Genomic DNA, 15,610 nt, shown 5'->3' with positions numbered 1-15,610 from the left:
GGATTCCTTCGGCCCCGGGGCTGTGACAGTCTCTCAGGCCTGCCTCGTGTCTGAGGCCCTGCAGTGTCGGGAGGGCTGCTCACGTGTCTGTGGAAGGCCCCCTGCTGGATCTGACGCTCCTCTCGGGATTACCGGGTTCTGGGTTGGGGAGGAAGACCCCAGAGGTCCGGTGTCCTTCACATCACGTCGTATCAAGGCCACACCCTGTCGAGGTGCCTCGATCGCCTGGCTGAGGAGAGTGCGCTGGGTCTCCCCCGTCGGCTCCCATCTGCCCCGTCCGTACTGTGCCCTCTGGAAGGAGGTCACCGTGCACGTCCCCCCCCTCTGGCTGGGGGCTGCTCCCCTCCTGGAGGGCGGAGTGGCTGCCGTCTGGAACTCTCTGTACAGGAGACTCATCTCTCCCGCTCATTTATTTATTCAGCCACTTAGTGATGTTAGGATGGACTTGTGGATGTTTCTGTTGTGCTCTGGCTCGTAATCCAGTTCAACGTCATCTTGTAGCTTTGGCCTCTGGGAGCTCTTTCAGTTGGCTCTTGTGTCCCTCTGATGCATCCCATCAGTGCCTTCTGTTTTCTGAGTACTTGCTTCCTCTCTGGCACTAGAAGGTGGTCCAGGCTCACCCTGTGTCCTCCTGCCCAGTCCTAGAGCCAGCCCTCGCCCCAGGGTCCCGGCTTCCTCTCACCGGAGGTGGTGTTAGAATCCACGACCCCTGGGTCCTGGGTGTGCTTGTTGCTACCGGGGTGGTATTGCCTTTGGGCTCCCGCAGCCGACAGAGCCCAGAAACCTGTGTGTGTGTGTGTGTGTGTGTGTGTGTGCTAACTCGTGTGTATATACTTAATCTATAAACATTTCTACACCTAGCCCCCAGCTCTCTAGTGACTGAACACACGTCCACACTGACATCTCCACCTCTGATCCCCACCATGTGATCGTCCAGCCCCCTCCCCTTGCTGACCCGACCTCCCGCCCCACGGTGAGGGCCTGGCTCCTGCTGTCCACCATCCACCTTCCTCGCCGCTCCGCCCAGCGCACCATGCGGCAGTGTAAGGAGTGTTAACACCAGATGATAACTTTTTGTTTTGAAATAATTATAGATCATAGGAAGTTGCAAAGACAGGGCAGAGGGTTCTCCTGTTTCCCGCAATGTCCCCAGTGGTTCCATTTTACATAATTATGGCATGGTAACCTGGTGTTGGCACAATGTGTGTGTGGGTCTGTGTCACGTTATCCCTTGAGTAGATTCTTGTGACCGCTGCTGCAGTCAAGGTGAGGATGATCTCCTGTGTCCCCCTCAGTCACACCACCCCTTTCCTTCATCGGCCCGATGAGGGGAACCGTAATCTGCTTTCCTGCCTAAAATCCTATCGTTTCCAGGTCTTATATAAACGGAAGCAGACCGTCTGTGGCTTTTTGGGACTGGCTTCTCCACTCCGCTGAATGCCCCAGTGCCCCAGATCGTTGCGTGTGCCAGCTCTCGTCCCTCTTTATTGCGAGCAGTATCCCATGGCGTGGCTGTGCCACAGTTGGGCTAATCGTGCACCAACTGGAGGACATTTTCCCTGTTTCCAGCGTTTGCTATTGCAAATAAAGCTGCTCCTAGAGTGGTGCATGGGTTTTGTGTGGTCATGGGTTTTTATTTCTCTGGGATAAATGCCCAAGAGTGCAGTTGCTGGCTCTCAGGCAATGGCTTTTGGAGCTGGATTGCTGGAGTCCTGCATCAGCGGGGGCCCCTTGATTGTTGGGGAGAAGATCCCAGGAAGTCTGGGGGACTGTTTTGCTTGCCCCGTTCGACTCTGCCTGGAGACAAGCTCCTCCTCGTTGGGCCGAGGTGTGGTGGTCGGATGGAGCGGCGGGGCTTGAGGCTCCAGTTCGTCGGGGCACGCAGGGTTGAGATGCTGTGGTGGACAGTTCTTCCTTAGGCCCCACGTGGACCGTGTACTGTGCTGCTGTGGTGGTCCCACGCCGTGGCATCTGGGAGCAGCACGAGTGCGCTAACTCCTGGTTCTGCAGGTTGGGGTCCTGGGCTATGCCGCCTGCCCCCTGGGCACCAGCTCCCACAGGACCCCGTCGGCAGCTCAGCCCCTGCCCGGCACCGGTCCCGAGGCTCCCTGGGAAAGTTTGCCTCCAAGCTCGTTTGTGTCATTGTGGAATTCGGTTCCTGTTGTTGTGGGACCAAGGGCCCTGTTCTTGCTGGCTGTCCTTGCTCCTGGAATCTGCCCATGTTCTTTCTCATGCTTTCTGTGTGGCCCCTCCAGCAGTGCTGGGTGCAGAACCCTCTCACGCTTCAAAGCTCTCCACCTTCTCTGTGCTCCATCTCTCTGGCTGCGATGGAGAAAGTTCTCTGCTTTTAAAGGCTCATATAATTCGATTGGCCTACCCAGACAGTCCCGGATAACCTTATTTTAAGGTGCATAAGCTTAATTTCATCTGTAAAAATCCCCTTTGTCTTGTCAGGTAACCTGATCAGGTTACTGACCCACCATACGTGTGGTCGAGGATGGGCAATGGTGTAGATGTCAAGATCTGAAAACTCGATGCCTGCGAGAGCCAGGCAGACTGCACATATGTGGGATGGGCCCGCCCGCTGCAGGGCTGGGCGTGCTGGAGGGCGTGCGCCGTCCGAATCAGGCTGCCCATCTCGGGCTCGGCCACTGTGGTCCCAGAGGAATCTTCTGAGTTTGAGAGAAGTCAGCAGTGTGGATATTTAAATGAAGTGTTTCCATTTACAAATCGTCTTGTGGGTCAAACAGTGTTCTTTTTTGTTTTGGAGGTGTCAGTAGTTTAGTTTTACTTAAGTGTAGTGCTCAGAAAAACAATTAGTCTACAGAGTTCAAGGTCGTCCTTCTATTTACAGTGAGTAAGCGCCTTTCAGAAGATTTGGCCCTTGACTATCAACAGGTAAGAAAAAATGTGGAGCACGTCAGGAGTTTGCGTGTCATCCTCACGCAGGGCCGTGCTCATCTTCTCTGTGTCGTTCCGGTTTGAGTGTATGTGCTACCGCACAAGCACCAGACCTAGTGTCGTTGGGGGCTGGAGTGGGCCTGCAGCCTGTGGGCCATGCCCCCTGCTCTGTTCTCCTGAGATGATGGGGTGCTGTGGATGTTCCCCGTCGGAGCCCCTGTCACATCGGGGAAGCCTCCCACAGGGGGCTGGTGGTGTGGCTTCCACCTGTGGAGTCTGCGCCTCGTTGCCCAGACTGTGTCTCTTGGCGTTTGTGAACGTTTTACTTGGCTTCATTCTTGGGGATTTTCTGTCCTTGAAGTCCACTGCCCGGGGCTCCCGAGGCAGGAAATTTCCGCTCTTCGCTCCCCCGGCTCAGCAGGTTGGAAGCGGATGGCGCTTTCTGGCCTAATTCAGTCCTCACCCTGACCACGGTGCTCGCGGCCGCCGTGTTGAGGGAGGGAGAGCGTAGGGATTGATTGCCCGGCACTACTGGTTATTTATCCTGACCATCGTTCGCAGCCCTGTGTGGGTCGATACCAGCCGCCTCTGCAGTGCCCGGGTCTGGCACACGGGGATGCATCTGGCCAGTGGCGTGGTGAAGCTGTTCACCAGGCGGCCTGTGGAGGGGCGCGGTGAGTTTTGGGGTGGGTAGCGCCCGGTACACATCCACCGCTGCCGCCCACCCTCTCAGGAACCCTGTGAGCTCGGCCACGCCGCTCGCTCGTGGTTGAAGGGTGCTTCCTCCTCAGGCGCCTCCAGGGTGGCGTCTGTCAGGCCTCGAGGATGTTCTGCTTTCTGGTCTGTCGTGCTGGGCAGAGACCCCAGCCCGTCTCTCTGTGGCGGAGTGTGGCCAGTGCACTGCCGCTGCCCTCTGCTGCAGCCTGGGCCAGGCCCGCGGCAGCCCTGCTGATGGGGCTCTGGTGCCTGTATCCCGTCAGGATCCTGTGGTGTGCTTGACATTTCAGTGTACAGTGCTTGGAATGTGTGAGTTCATTTTGAGACCTTATTAAGCGGCTCCAGTCTAAGGGTTTAATTGTTACTGATAGCTAAGAGCATAATTACCTTGGTAAAATACCATGACTATTTTAAGCAATTGAAAATTGGCTTCCAGAACTGGGTGAACACAAACCATTTTCCTATTTGAAATGAGCTATTTCCAGTGTGCCCCTAATATTCCACAATATGCTTACAGAGTCTTATTTATAGAACCTAAGCAGTGAAAGCTAACTTTTAACACGAAGAAAGTTTTTAAAATATAAGTAAAAGCTTCCCCTCCCCTCTTTTCTGCACCCTCCCTCCCCTGAAATTCCAGAGTGGAGCCATCTTTGGAGAAGGACACAGGTCGTTGGTGTCCTATCTACCCCGAGGTCAGAGCGGATGTTTTTGTGGTGATGACGGCCCCCCTTGATGGGTCCCTGAGTGGGGAGGTGAGAGGTGGCACGTGCCGGAGTGTCAGAAGATCTGGATTCTGAATTCTGGGAACATGCTGGATCTGCACTGGCACCTCTGTTGCCAGGAGCCGATTAACCCAAGGCCACTTCTCTGGAGAGTGGGGGAGTCCCAGTTGTCATTCCCGTCCCCCTGGCTTTGTGGCTTGCTAGGAGGATCAGATGTCCTCATACCCCTGAGGTATCCTTGTAGATCAGAAAGCCCTTCACCAACACGAGTGGTTGTCCTCCAGTTTGAAGACCTCTGCTGTGGGATGTTCACGGGCGGCAAGCCCTGCTGGCTTTTCGCCTCATTCCCAGGTGAGCTGGGAAAGGACAAGATGGCTGGGATTCCGACGTTGCTTCCACTCTTGGAGACGATGCAGGGACATGGGAAGACTGGCGACTTCATCTGCAACACACAGTTGAGATGAATTCAGATCTCAGAGGAGAGCTGGAGAGCAGATAGAGACCCGTCAGCGGAGATGGCTGCTGCTACTTAAGGAGCAATCAGATCCTTGGCACGAGGCGAGCTTTTGGGAAATGGAGGCGGAAGTACAGGGGGTCTCTCAGAGGAGTTCAGAGCTCCTCCTGCCTCGTGTCCAGAAGAGGTGGTCCCAGAAGAAGGCTGTTCCCCACCTGGTCTGCTCACGATCCATAGGCACCTCGTGAGCCAAGCCTGGAAGCCCTCCCTGGGCCAGCGGAGCAGGTGTTGGCTCAGGGGTCCCGGAGTGTCTTCTCGCTCCACTCCGCTGGGACTTCCTCCTCCCTCCACTCTGCCGGGACCTCCTCCCACCTGGCGTTGGCCTTGTGCCCGCGACGCTCCACTGAAGGCTCCCGGTCCTTTTCTGATGGAGGGGCTTGGGTTGGGTATTGGTATTCATATGATTTATTTTGAGTTAAATGTAGGTCTTTATATTCCTCGTATTTACTTGGCAGCTTTAAAAAATCACCTAATTACGTGGGAACTGTAAGGGTGGGGCACTCCATGTTGTTCTTCGGTGCTCACTCGTCCAGCTGCTTGCCCAGCGTCTCTGGGGTCAGCATCTCAGCAGCAGGGAGGTCCAGCCTCGCACCAGCAAGGCACGTCCCTGTGGTTCTCTGTGAACCCCAGCACCTTCCGGAAGCTGCCAGCACGTGGGAGGTGTTCTGGACCCCATTTTTCACCCATGTTACGAGGATAGACTGTTAGCTCTGAGATGCCTCCACTCCTTCCTGATTTCAGGTCACTCAACCCTGCAGGGATGGTGATGTGGGGAGGGCAGAAGGAGTAGGGAGACCTTAGGTTACTCTGGGCTAAAGTGGCCCCCCCCGTCCTTGAGTGCTGTCCTGGACGGGGTGATGGGCTTCTGGAAGGAATGTAGGCAGGTAATAGGTGCTGCGTCCTAATGGCTTTGTGTCCCTGGTGAGGGCAGAGGCCAGTTGTGGGGGATGGGTGGTCCACTGTGGGTGTGGGAGAGGTGGGGTGGTGGTCCTTGTGGGAGGGGGCAGGTGGGTGGTGGTCCTCATGGCAGGGGGCAGAGTGGGTGGCGACCTCCTTTCTTCGGTCACATTGGTGTTTGGAGTGCTGGCTCACAGAGCATGTTCACGTTGAGTTTCAGGGGGGCCTGTGCAGTGTTTTCCAGTGACTGCCCAGTTTGCATCCCTGGCGGGTGTGTGAGTTCTGGCCCCTGGCTTTGCACTGGACTTGTGGCTCTGGCTGGGAGCATTTGCTGCTTAGTGAGGTACTTGCTGCTGTGTCTGCATAGCGTTTTGATATCTGGTAGTGAAATCCTCCAAATTTGTTATTATTCTTTAAGATTCTTTGGCTAATTTTGGTTCTTTGCATGTCCTTATACATTTTGAAATCGGTTTGTCAACATACACAAAAAACTGCTGGAATAATATTAAGATTGCGGTGAATTTATAAATCAATTTGGGGAGAAAGGACATTATAACCTTGTTTTATCTTCTAAACCAGAATGTTACATCACTTCTTCCATTTGTTTAGATCCTGTTTAATTTCTCTGAGTAATATTTTGTAGTTTTTAGGGTAGAAGTCTTGCATCTTATTTTCTAAGTGTTTTCTGTTTTTGATGCAGTTTAATAGTATCTTTTTAGGTTTCTGTCTTCTGTGTGCTTGTTACTGGAATATGGAGATAGTTCAGTTTTGTCTGCTGACTCTGGACCCAGGAGCCTGGCTGAATTCACTTACTGTCATGGTGGCTTCGACACAGACCCGCCTGGAGCTGTGCGTCCCGCCCGGTCCTGCTTCTCTGCCAGCCCTTGGGCCTTGCCGCTCGTCCTCCCCGTCGTCTTGTGGGAGCCCTGCTGGACGGTGGGAGAGGGGATGCCAGTGGGCGTCCTTGTCTGGTCAGATTTTTGGGAAGCTTCAGTGATCGACTGCGAGGTCTGATGTGAGCTGTTTGTTTTCTGTAGATACTCTTTATTGGATTAATGGAATCCCCTTCTATTTGTTGTTTTCTAAGAGGTTTTATCATAAATGCCTACCCCATACATTTTGATGTGGGTTATTTTTATTATTGCTGTCAAAATATTTTCTCATATTCTGTCTGGATTTGTAAAGGCTGACCTTCAAGCAAGGTTTACATGTTCAAAGCACATAATGTAGGCGGATGGGAATGCTGAAAAGGAATCGAAAGAAAGAACCCAAACTTACTCGTCCACTTGCTCCTTTATTTTTTTGTCCCACTGATTCTTACAGAACGTATCCTGGGAGCCAAGCTCTGTTCTGGGCCCGGTTGAAAGAACAGGAAGCCGAACAGGCAGCCTCTGAAGTAGGGGTCTCCTGCTAGGTGGGAGAGGATGAACAAATGAATGTGGAGGGCCGTGAGGCGTTCGTGCTGTGAAGGAAAGTCACAGGGGAGCGTGTTGGGGGAGGGGACGTTAGGCCTTCAGCGGGTGTCTTGGCAGAGCCCGGGAGAAGGAGGGGACCAGCACTCAGGAAGGGAAGGACACACGTAGATCTCTCACGCTGGGGCCTGTGGGTGGGGTTTGTTTTCTGGTTTTTGAAAAATACCTGCAGATCCACAGGAAGTTGTGAAGATGGTAGAGAGGTCCCATGGACCTTTCACCCAGCTTCCACTGTGGTAACATCCTGGGAAATCATAGTGCAGTATCAAAACCAGGCCTTTGACGTTGGGACAGTGTGTGTGTGCTTTTGTGTCACGTTATTGCGTAGATTCGTGGAAGCATCACTCAGTCAAGACACAGAGCTGCTCCACCACACCGGAGACTTCCTGTGGGCGCCCCTGAAGCCACACTGGCCTCCTTGTCCCCTAATCTGTTTTCCATCCCTGATAATTTTGGCAGTTCAAGAATATTACGTAAATGCAGTCATATAGTATGTGACCTTTAAAAGAATGTTTTTTTTTACTTTATCCCTTCTAGAGCAGTTTTAGGTTACAAAAAATTAAGCAGAAAGCACAGAGTTCCCATATGCCTCCTTCCCCAACCCGCAGTTCCCCTCTTGTTACCACCTCGCGTTAGTGTGGTACGTTTGTTACAATTGATGAATCATTAATGCAACGGTATTATTAAAGTCCATCGTTCACATCAGGCCTCACTCTGTGTGTGGTACATTCTGTAGGTGTTGGCTGTAATGCGTGATGTTGTGTGCCCACACATCCCTCCGTCCTTCCCGCCCCAGGCCTGACGACCGCTGGCCTCTGGCTGTCTCCATGGTCACGCCTTGTCCAGAGTGCCGTGTGGTTGGGGTCGTGCAGCAGCAGCCTTTTCAGACTGGCTTCTTCCACTTAGCAGTGTGTCTTGAAGGTCCCTCCGGGTCTTTTCACGGCTTGATCGCTCATCCGTGTTGAGCGCTGCGTCATGTTGCATTGTCTGGATGGACCACAGTTTGTCCATTCTCTTGCTGAAGGACATCTTGGTTGCTTCCAGTCTTGGCAGTTTTGAACAAAGCTGCCGTACACGTCATTGTGCAGGTTGTTCTGTGGAGGTGTGTTTTCACCTAAATGTCTAAGTCGCACGGGAAGAGTATGTTTACCTTCGAACTCTCCCGACGCCAGCACAGCCTGTGGTAATCTGTGCCCTCTGCTCGTGAAGCTCTTTGCACACCGTGTTTCCTTTCCTTCCCGTGGAAGCTCTTTGAGATGGGGGTATTTCTGTTTTCCCCATGAGACGCAGAGACACAGAGCAGGGGAGAAGTGATATGGAAATTGGAACCCAGATAACGGGGGTTCTAGTTTCCACTCTGGCCTCCTGCTAGTTCCCCCCCCCCCCCAATCAGGCCTCCCTCATAGCAACATCTCATCTCCAGCTGCCAGCATCTTAAATGTCTCTGCTTTTTGTTTTCATTATACCTCTGAGCATAATTGGGTGACTTATGGAACATCTGGGAGCCTGGATGTCGTGTTCCAAGGGAGCTGTCTGCTTTTCCTGGGTGACAGGAGTGTTAAGTGAGGTGGCACCCACTGCAGGGACTAGGGCCATGCAGCGGAGGAGCCCCGTGTGGGGAGCAGTTATGTGGAGGAGGAGCCCCGTACAGGGAGCAGCTCTGTGGAGGAGGAGCCCCCTGCGGGGAGCAGCTCTGTGGAGGAGGAGTCCTGTGCAGGGAGCAGCTCCACTCGGAGGAGGAGCCCCTTGCAGGGAGCAGTTCTGTGGAGGAGAAGCCCCGTGCGAGGAGCTTCTCTGTGCTGTGAGTAGATTCTGCATAAGCATCACCCCTGCTCGCTAGGTATTGCCTGGGGTCGGCCTGCAGTGTGATCGATTCCTCTTGGTAGCAGCTGTTGTGTTGCCCCTGTGCCCACCCGGGTGTAAACCTGCACCTGGCAGCATGCTCCTCCCTCCTGGGGCCTGAGCACAGGCATGTTGCTGACAGCTCCAACATCGAGGCCTCTCACCTTAGAGAAAAGCAGATTATGTCCTTTTCTCTTGCAAGAGAGCATAAACGCCCCTAGCTGCTTTTGATCACCCATCTTCATCCTCTTTCCACATCCTTCTTTAGACTCTGTGAGTTTCCTAATCTTATTAAAAGGATTTCTCTTGTACGCCTTCTTTTTTAATGCTGACACTTCTTGGTCTTAGGTGGCACAGAAGGAAATACTTGACATACTCAGTACGTAGTCTGCCTTCTGAAGAACGGCAGTCCTTTGAGGGTGTCTGACTTGTGCTCCCTCCAGAGCCCTTTCTCACGCACCCTCCCTCTGCCAGCACCGAGGCGTGGAGGATGGCCCCGTGGCCCCAGCTCCAGCTCAGCACACTGAGGCCAGAGGGCAGCCTGGAGACTGGCCCAGGCCACACAGCTGTAGCATCGGGGGGCGTGGGGGCAGATGCTGGATTGCTGTCTTTGATTGCTTATCATGCTGGGCCCCAGCCCCCGCGCATGGTTTATTCTGCACTTTGCTGCTTGCTCCGTGTGTAGACAGTGAGAGGACGCTTCAGTTGGAAGCCGTCCTGTTTTGGGTCCTTGGAGGTGGGCAGGGTGCACCTGGTCCGTGCAGGGACTTGGTGCCTTTCAGTGCAGGTCAGTCTACCTGTCCATGGGAGTCCCAGCTGTCCTTGTTGGACTGAAGCAGCTGCTGAAGTCGCAGCCCCGTTTCTGAGAAGGGAGGTTACTAAGCCGCAGCGCTGTCAGCGTTATGCTCTGTCTGGGACCCTCATTGTCAGGGTTTGTCGTGCAGACAAATGCCCTTTGTGATGTCCTGGGCCCAGTGACGTGGCGCCTGGTCTTGAAGGGCCTTGCCAAGGTGTGTGGAGCTGAATTTGACCAAAGCCGTCCGTCCCTCCAACATGAGATGGGCTGAGGAGCCATGGGTGTTTGAGGGAAGTGGCTTCTGCAGCCTGGGCTGAGGCTGCGCGAAGGGCCATGGTGATTTCTTCGTAAGCCAAGACGCGTGTAATAAGATGGGAGCTGATGGTTGAGACACACGACGTGGGCAGGCAGTGTGCTCAGTGTGCGCGTCGTCATCTTTACCTTCTCCATGTTAGAAACGGGAACACTGCAGCCCGAGAGGCTACGTAACGTTCAGAAGGGCTGGATCCAGCCCTCCGATCCTGGCCTGACTCGACACTTCCCCTCCGGAGGGGCCCGAGCAGCTCTTCAGGGCATGGGTCATAAAGCGTGAACGAAGCACGTGGAATTCCATGGGTCATAAAGTGCGGACGAAGCACACGGGATCCCATGAAGATGCAGAGTTTGGGTCCGTGGTTCCCGGCACGGATGACCTCCTGCCTGTCTGACCAGCTCCCGGGTGCTGTCCTTGCTGCCCATCTTTGACAGTGTCGAGTGGCAGAGTCCAGTCCATTTCAGAGACGGGAGCAGGGACCTGTGATTGACCAGTCACATGGTTATGCCATAGCTGAGACACAGGACACTGGAAGTGTGTTCTTATGCTCGTGGTGCCTGGTCCAGACGGCTGGTCCGCGTGTTGTTGCTTAAGTCTGTGAGGCGATCTGCAGGCCTGGGCCTTCCTGCTTGTCCACGTCCAGCCCTGGTCCCTGCTCAACCCCTGCCTTCCTGGGATGGCTCAGCTCCCCTCCACCCCCAGAGGATCACGCATTCTGGGGCTTCACTCGTGTCTGTAGATACTCGTCGAGAGCTCCCGTGGTGCAGGCCTGCCGTTCCTGTGCCTCTGCCTGCTGTCCTATCAGTCAGTGTCTCCTCAAGGGCAGGGTCCCTTCACCATCCTTGTTCCACCTCTGTGACCGACCGCCACGCCCAGGTAACGGGTATGGCAGGAGCTGGCTTCTGCCCTCCTCCCTGGGTTTTGAATGCGACTCTGCTACTTGACAGCATCTGTGCAATGGACCTGGCGTTGGGATCTTGGAGCCTGGCCCCCTGTGCCCCCCTGTCCTGGCCATGCAGGATCCACACTCTCCCGCCACGGGGGGCACCAGGGCGATGGCGTTCGTGTTCTTGGAACTTGAGTTCAGAGTCAGAGCCTGCTTGTTCTTAAGCGCCTCCCTCCACTTCTGCCTGATGCTTGAGAGAAGCCTAGAGGAGGGGCAGGGAGACGCCAGCCCGTGCTTTCTGACCGGCCCTCCTCCCCCTGCAGAGCAGCAGCATCCTCTCGGCTTTAAAGTGCACTTTTCAGATGTTGATATATTGTCCTTTCAGGTTACCTTTCTAGGCTGACCTTTCTATTATATCCACTTAAGTAAAAATCTCACTTGTTTTGTTATGGGAAAATGCCATTTGCAAAGTTATTAGAAAGCCAATCTTGTCACCAGTATTATTGCATTATCCCACCGTGGGTGCAGCTGGAACTGGGTTGTGGCAGAAAAAAATTCCAGAGAGAAAAGCAATTTTAGGAAATATAATGAAATCAAAACAAAAATGCCTTTTATCCCTCTCCAGTTTGAGATGTTTATTAAGATAGGGTGTGTGGGGCATGGAGAGAGGTGCTCGGGCCACCGCCAGCTGAGCCAGGACGGGATGCACGGGTCAGGAGGGGCAGGAGGTGAGGGCGGCCTGCCTCCTTGTTGTCCCTCCAGGAGCAGAGCCGCCAGGCCCTCTGGTCTCTGGCCGCTCTCTGGGCTCCTGCTGCTCTGGCCCTTGGTTTGCCTTCTCCTGGGTTCAGATAATCTGTCTTTATTCTTGTGGACGTTTTACACTCTTGGAAGAGACTGCAGCCCCTGGCACCCACCCTGTCCGTGCCAGGGCTTTCTGGGCTCCAGAAGCCTCATGGATGTGCTGGGGGTGGGGGGTGTTGTGTGGACCTGGCGGTGCCCTCACAGAGGACGGAGTTTGGGGGAGGCAGGGCGGGAGGCGCCCGCAGTTGCAGGGCGCCCTGGCCGGTGGGCACGTGTGGCTGCTCCGCGGTGGTCCTAGTGGTGTGTGTGTGATCAGAAACCCGGTGCCGGCCACCCCATAAACGCTTCCTAGATGACATCGCTGAGATCGTGTCCCCTCTGGGTCTTGAGTTAGAGACGGCAGCTCCAGTGAAGGGCCCTCTGAGGTGCTGTTTGAACTGGACCTGTTTTTCTTTGTTAGGAGAGGTGACCCGTGTCCCCACTCCATAATAGCAAATGAAACCTGAGAGCTTAAAAAGCACGTAGCTGGTAATGCCTAGCTTCGGTCACAGGAGCTGACTAACTTAGGCCCGTTGCAAAAGACACCGGCCCCTGGCTTATTTGTGCTATTGGGGCTAGAAAACATTCCCTCAGCCCTCTAGAGTCCCCTGGGCCTGCTCCCTGCCTTCCTGGCACAGCACTAGAATCTGCTCCTCCTGCCCGACTGGAAAGTGCTGTGCTTGGTAGGGGTGGGGGCACAGGGAAGGGCCTCCATGCCCCCGGCCTTTGCATATGCCTGTCTGCTGTCCTGGTTCCTTCTGGTGCACTTGTCATGTTTTCTCATCTCTCCTGATGGGCGGGGACCCTTTCTTGTTCACCAGCACTTAGCACATAGTAGGCACTTGGTGAGTAGTAGGTGCTTGGGAGATGTCTGTTGATGTTCATTTCATCTGAGGAAACGAGGCCCACAGAGGGTAGCTCAGTGGGTGAGGAGCCGCATTGCTGCCACTCTGTTCTACCCTGACCCTGGGCTGCCTCCCTCCCTTCCTCCCTCCCTCTCTCCCGGCTCCCCCCGTGGGCTGCCTGCCATTGAGTGGGTGGGTGGGGACATCAGAAGTGCTTGCGGCAAGAAAGCTGATACAGATGTGTCTATTTTTGATGCCGTGACTTAAAATTAGCAACTTGGAAAATAGTGTTAATTGCCTTTTCCCCCAACAATGAAAGTGAAAAAAATTGCAGCTCTCAGCGGCAGAGGCTGGCAGGAAGGTGTGGTGGTGGGAGCAGGTGCTCGGGTGGGGCTGGGCTCTGCCCTGGGGTGGGAGGGGTTGGAGACGCCCCCTCTTCCTCCTTCAGGTCTTCAGAGCTGGGGGTGCTCGCTGTGGGGCTCTCGGTGCCTCGAGCATATCCTGATTTTCTTTGCCCCTCAGATGCCCGCTGAGCTTGTTTCCAGAAGGCCCACACCTCATCCTCTGGGGACCAGCATGCGGGCCGTGCCTCCCTCCCGTCCTGTCACCTCCCTACACAGGATAGGCCCGGGTGCTGTCACCGCCCCACGCAGGATAGACCGGGGTGCTGTCACCTCCCCACGCAGGGTAGGCCCGGGTGCTGTCACCTCCCCACGCAGGATAGACCGGGGTGCTGTCACCTCCCCACGCAGGATAGGCCCGGGTGCTGTCACCTCCCCACGCAGGATAGGCCCGGGTGCTGTCACCTCCCTACACAGGATAGGCCTGGGTGCTGTCACCTCCCTCACAGGTTAGACTGGGGTGCTGTCACCTCCCCCACAGTATAAACTCAGGCACCATCACCTTGTCCCCGCCAGATGAACCCTAGGTGCATGGCCCTTGGCCACCTTGGCTCTCCCCCGTGTTTCCTCCAGCCTGGCCTGGTTGCGTGCCCTTTGTACCCGGTTTGCCTTGTCCTCGCCAATATGTGCACGTCCATTTTAAAAGCACATATGTGACCCATGGTCAGTGATGAATATCAAATAATTAAATGTTGAGTACATTTTTAAAAAATTTTTCTAAAAGAGAAAATTATTCCTAAAAATGAGTACAAGTGTGATTTCCACTGTTTCCTGTGCCCCCCTGAATTATTCTGCACACCCGTGGGTCACGCCTGGGGGTGCTCCCGACAGACTGGGTGGAGGGGCTGGGCCTCAGCTGTCACACAGGCCAGTGGCCACCCGTCTGCACTGCTCACGGAAGGGGAAGCTGACAGCTGAGCCCCAGGGCGTACTCTTGACGTCCCCTGGTGTCTGTCCTGTCCCTGTTCATCTTGCTGTGGCTCTTCCTTCTCTGGGGTTGGCCCTGGGGCAGCGTGGTCACAGCCCTGGTTCACATGTGGCACACGGAGGCTTGGTGCCACTTGGTGTGCTCTTGCCCTTGGCTTCGCTCCTTAGTGTCTCTACACCAGCATGTTAAACTTGGGTTCCATGGGGTGCTGGACCTCGAGAGCCTCCTAAGCGAGGGTCTCGGTAGTGGAATCTTTCTGTGAGCCCTGTGTAGTGTCGCTTGCCGCGTTGTCACGCCAGTCAGCCTGCTCCTGGCTCTGAGAACTCCTATGGGATGGGGGATCCTGTGGGACAGGGCCGGGGCACCGGTGAGGGGAGTGTGCAGATCCTGGGTGCATCCTGTCTTCATTTATACTTTCGGTATTTTGTTTATGGGCTTTTTTGCAGTAATTTTGAGTTTCTAAAACACTGCATTAAAGTATCGTCTGTCTGTCTTGTTTGCTGACATGTTTGGTGCTTCCTTAAATTTATCCCGAGGTGAATGCCTCCGTCTCCCCACCCGCATCCACCTGAGGCCTGTCTCTCCAGGCCCGCAGCCCCAGGCCCCCGAGGTCTGCTTTGCTGTGGGGAAGCCTGAATGTCTCGCTTGAGAAGGGGCTGCAGGCTCCCAACCCAGGGCTCGGACTTCACTCAGGAGAGACAGAGGCCCGGGAGGGGCAGGCCTGGTGGGGCGCATGGGAGGGGCCTCCAGCGCAGGGCCCAGGTGGCTTTCGCCGCCAGCAGGTGGACGCGAGGGCCCTCGAGTGGCCCTGAGTGTGGAGGGCGTCTGGCAGCCTGGGAGGCCCGGGCTCTGTTAGCCGGGAGTGTCCTTGTTTACTCTGTAAAACCCCCTCTCTTCTTTGTAGAGACCTGTTCTCTTTTTAACTCAATTTCGAAGAAATCCACATCTTTGAATAACCTTCATCCTGAAAGCAAAGGAAGTTGGCTGCAGGTGCAAATTGATGGTCAGGCTGAAAGACATGGTTCCCTGCCAGGCACCCTCCGGAGTGCTACTGCTAAAAATAGCCTCAGCATCTTGCTGCTGTGGTTTGGATCGTCTCCAGGCCACTCCTGGTGATTATTTCAGAGATTTTCGAGAGGCTGCTGGGCTCCTCTGGCCATCCCTGGCTCAGGCATGTCTGCCTGTGGCCCGCGGTGGCCTGGCCGGGACGCCTGCTGAGGGCTGCATCAGCATTTTGGAATCATTGGGCAGCTCTGCTTTCAGTGGCCTCTGCCCACACTGAGTCGTCCTCGGTTTCCCTGCCCAAAGGAGGAGCCCTGGAGGGAAGGAGTCCTGTGTCCTCAGTCTGGGGGAGGGCCCCCGTGTCCTCCATCTGGGGGAGGGCCCCCCATGTCCTCCATCTGGGGGAGGGTCCCCCATGTCCTCCATCTGGGGGAGGGTCCCCGTGTCCTCGGTCTGGGGGAGGGTCCCTCTGTCCTCGGTCTGGGGGAGGGTCCCCCATGTCCTCCGTCTGGGGGAGGGTCCCTGTGTCCTTGG

At 55.2% G+C, this 15,610-nt stretch overlaps 1 protein-coding gene and 1 non-coding gene across 5 annotated transcripts in view; one reads left to right on the top strand and one right to left on the bottom strand.

The window, feature by feature from the left end:
* Positions 1–15,610, top strand: part of MAD1L1 (mitotic arrest deficient 1 like 1) — a 413,365-nt gene that overhangs the window by 164,043 nt on the left and 233,712 nt on the right. The gene's annotated exons all lie outside the window — the stretch shown is intronic.
* Positions 2,905–3,009, bottom strand: LOC124243123 (U6 spliceosomal RNA). Its single transcript, XR_006889619.1, has one exon. It is a non-coding gene; the product is annotated as a U6 spliceosomal RNA (small nuclear RNA).

Source organism: Equus quagga, chromosome 7, assembly GCF_021613505.1.
Source record: "Equus quagga isolate Etosha38 chromosome 7, UCLA_HA_Equagga_1.0, whole genome shotgun sequence".
NCBI classification, from domain to species: domain Eukaryota; kingdom Metazoa; phylum Chordata; class Mammalia; order Perissodactyla; family Equidae; genus Equus; species Equus quagga.
The sequence above is the reverse complement of the archived record's forward strand: the minus strand, read 5'-3'. Positions and strand labels throughout refer to the sequence as shown.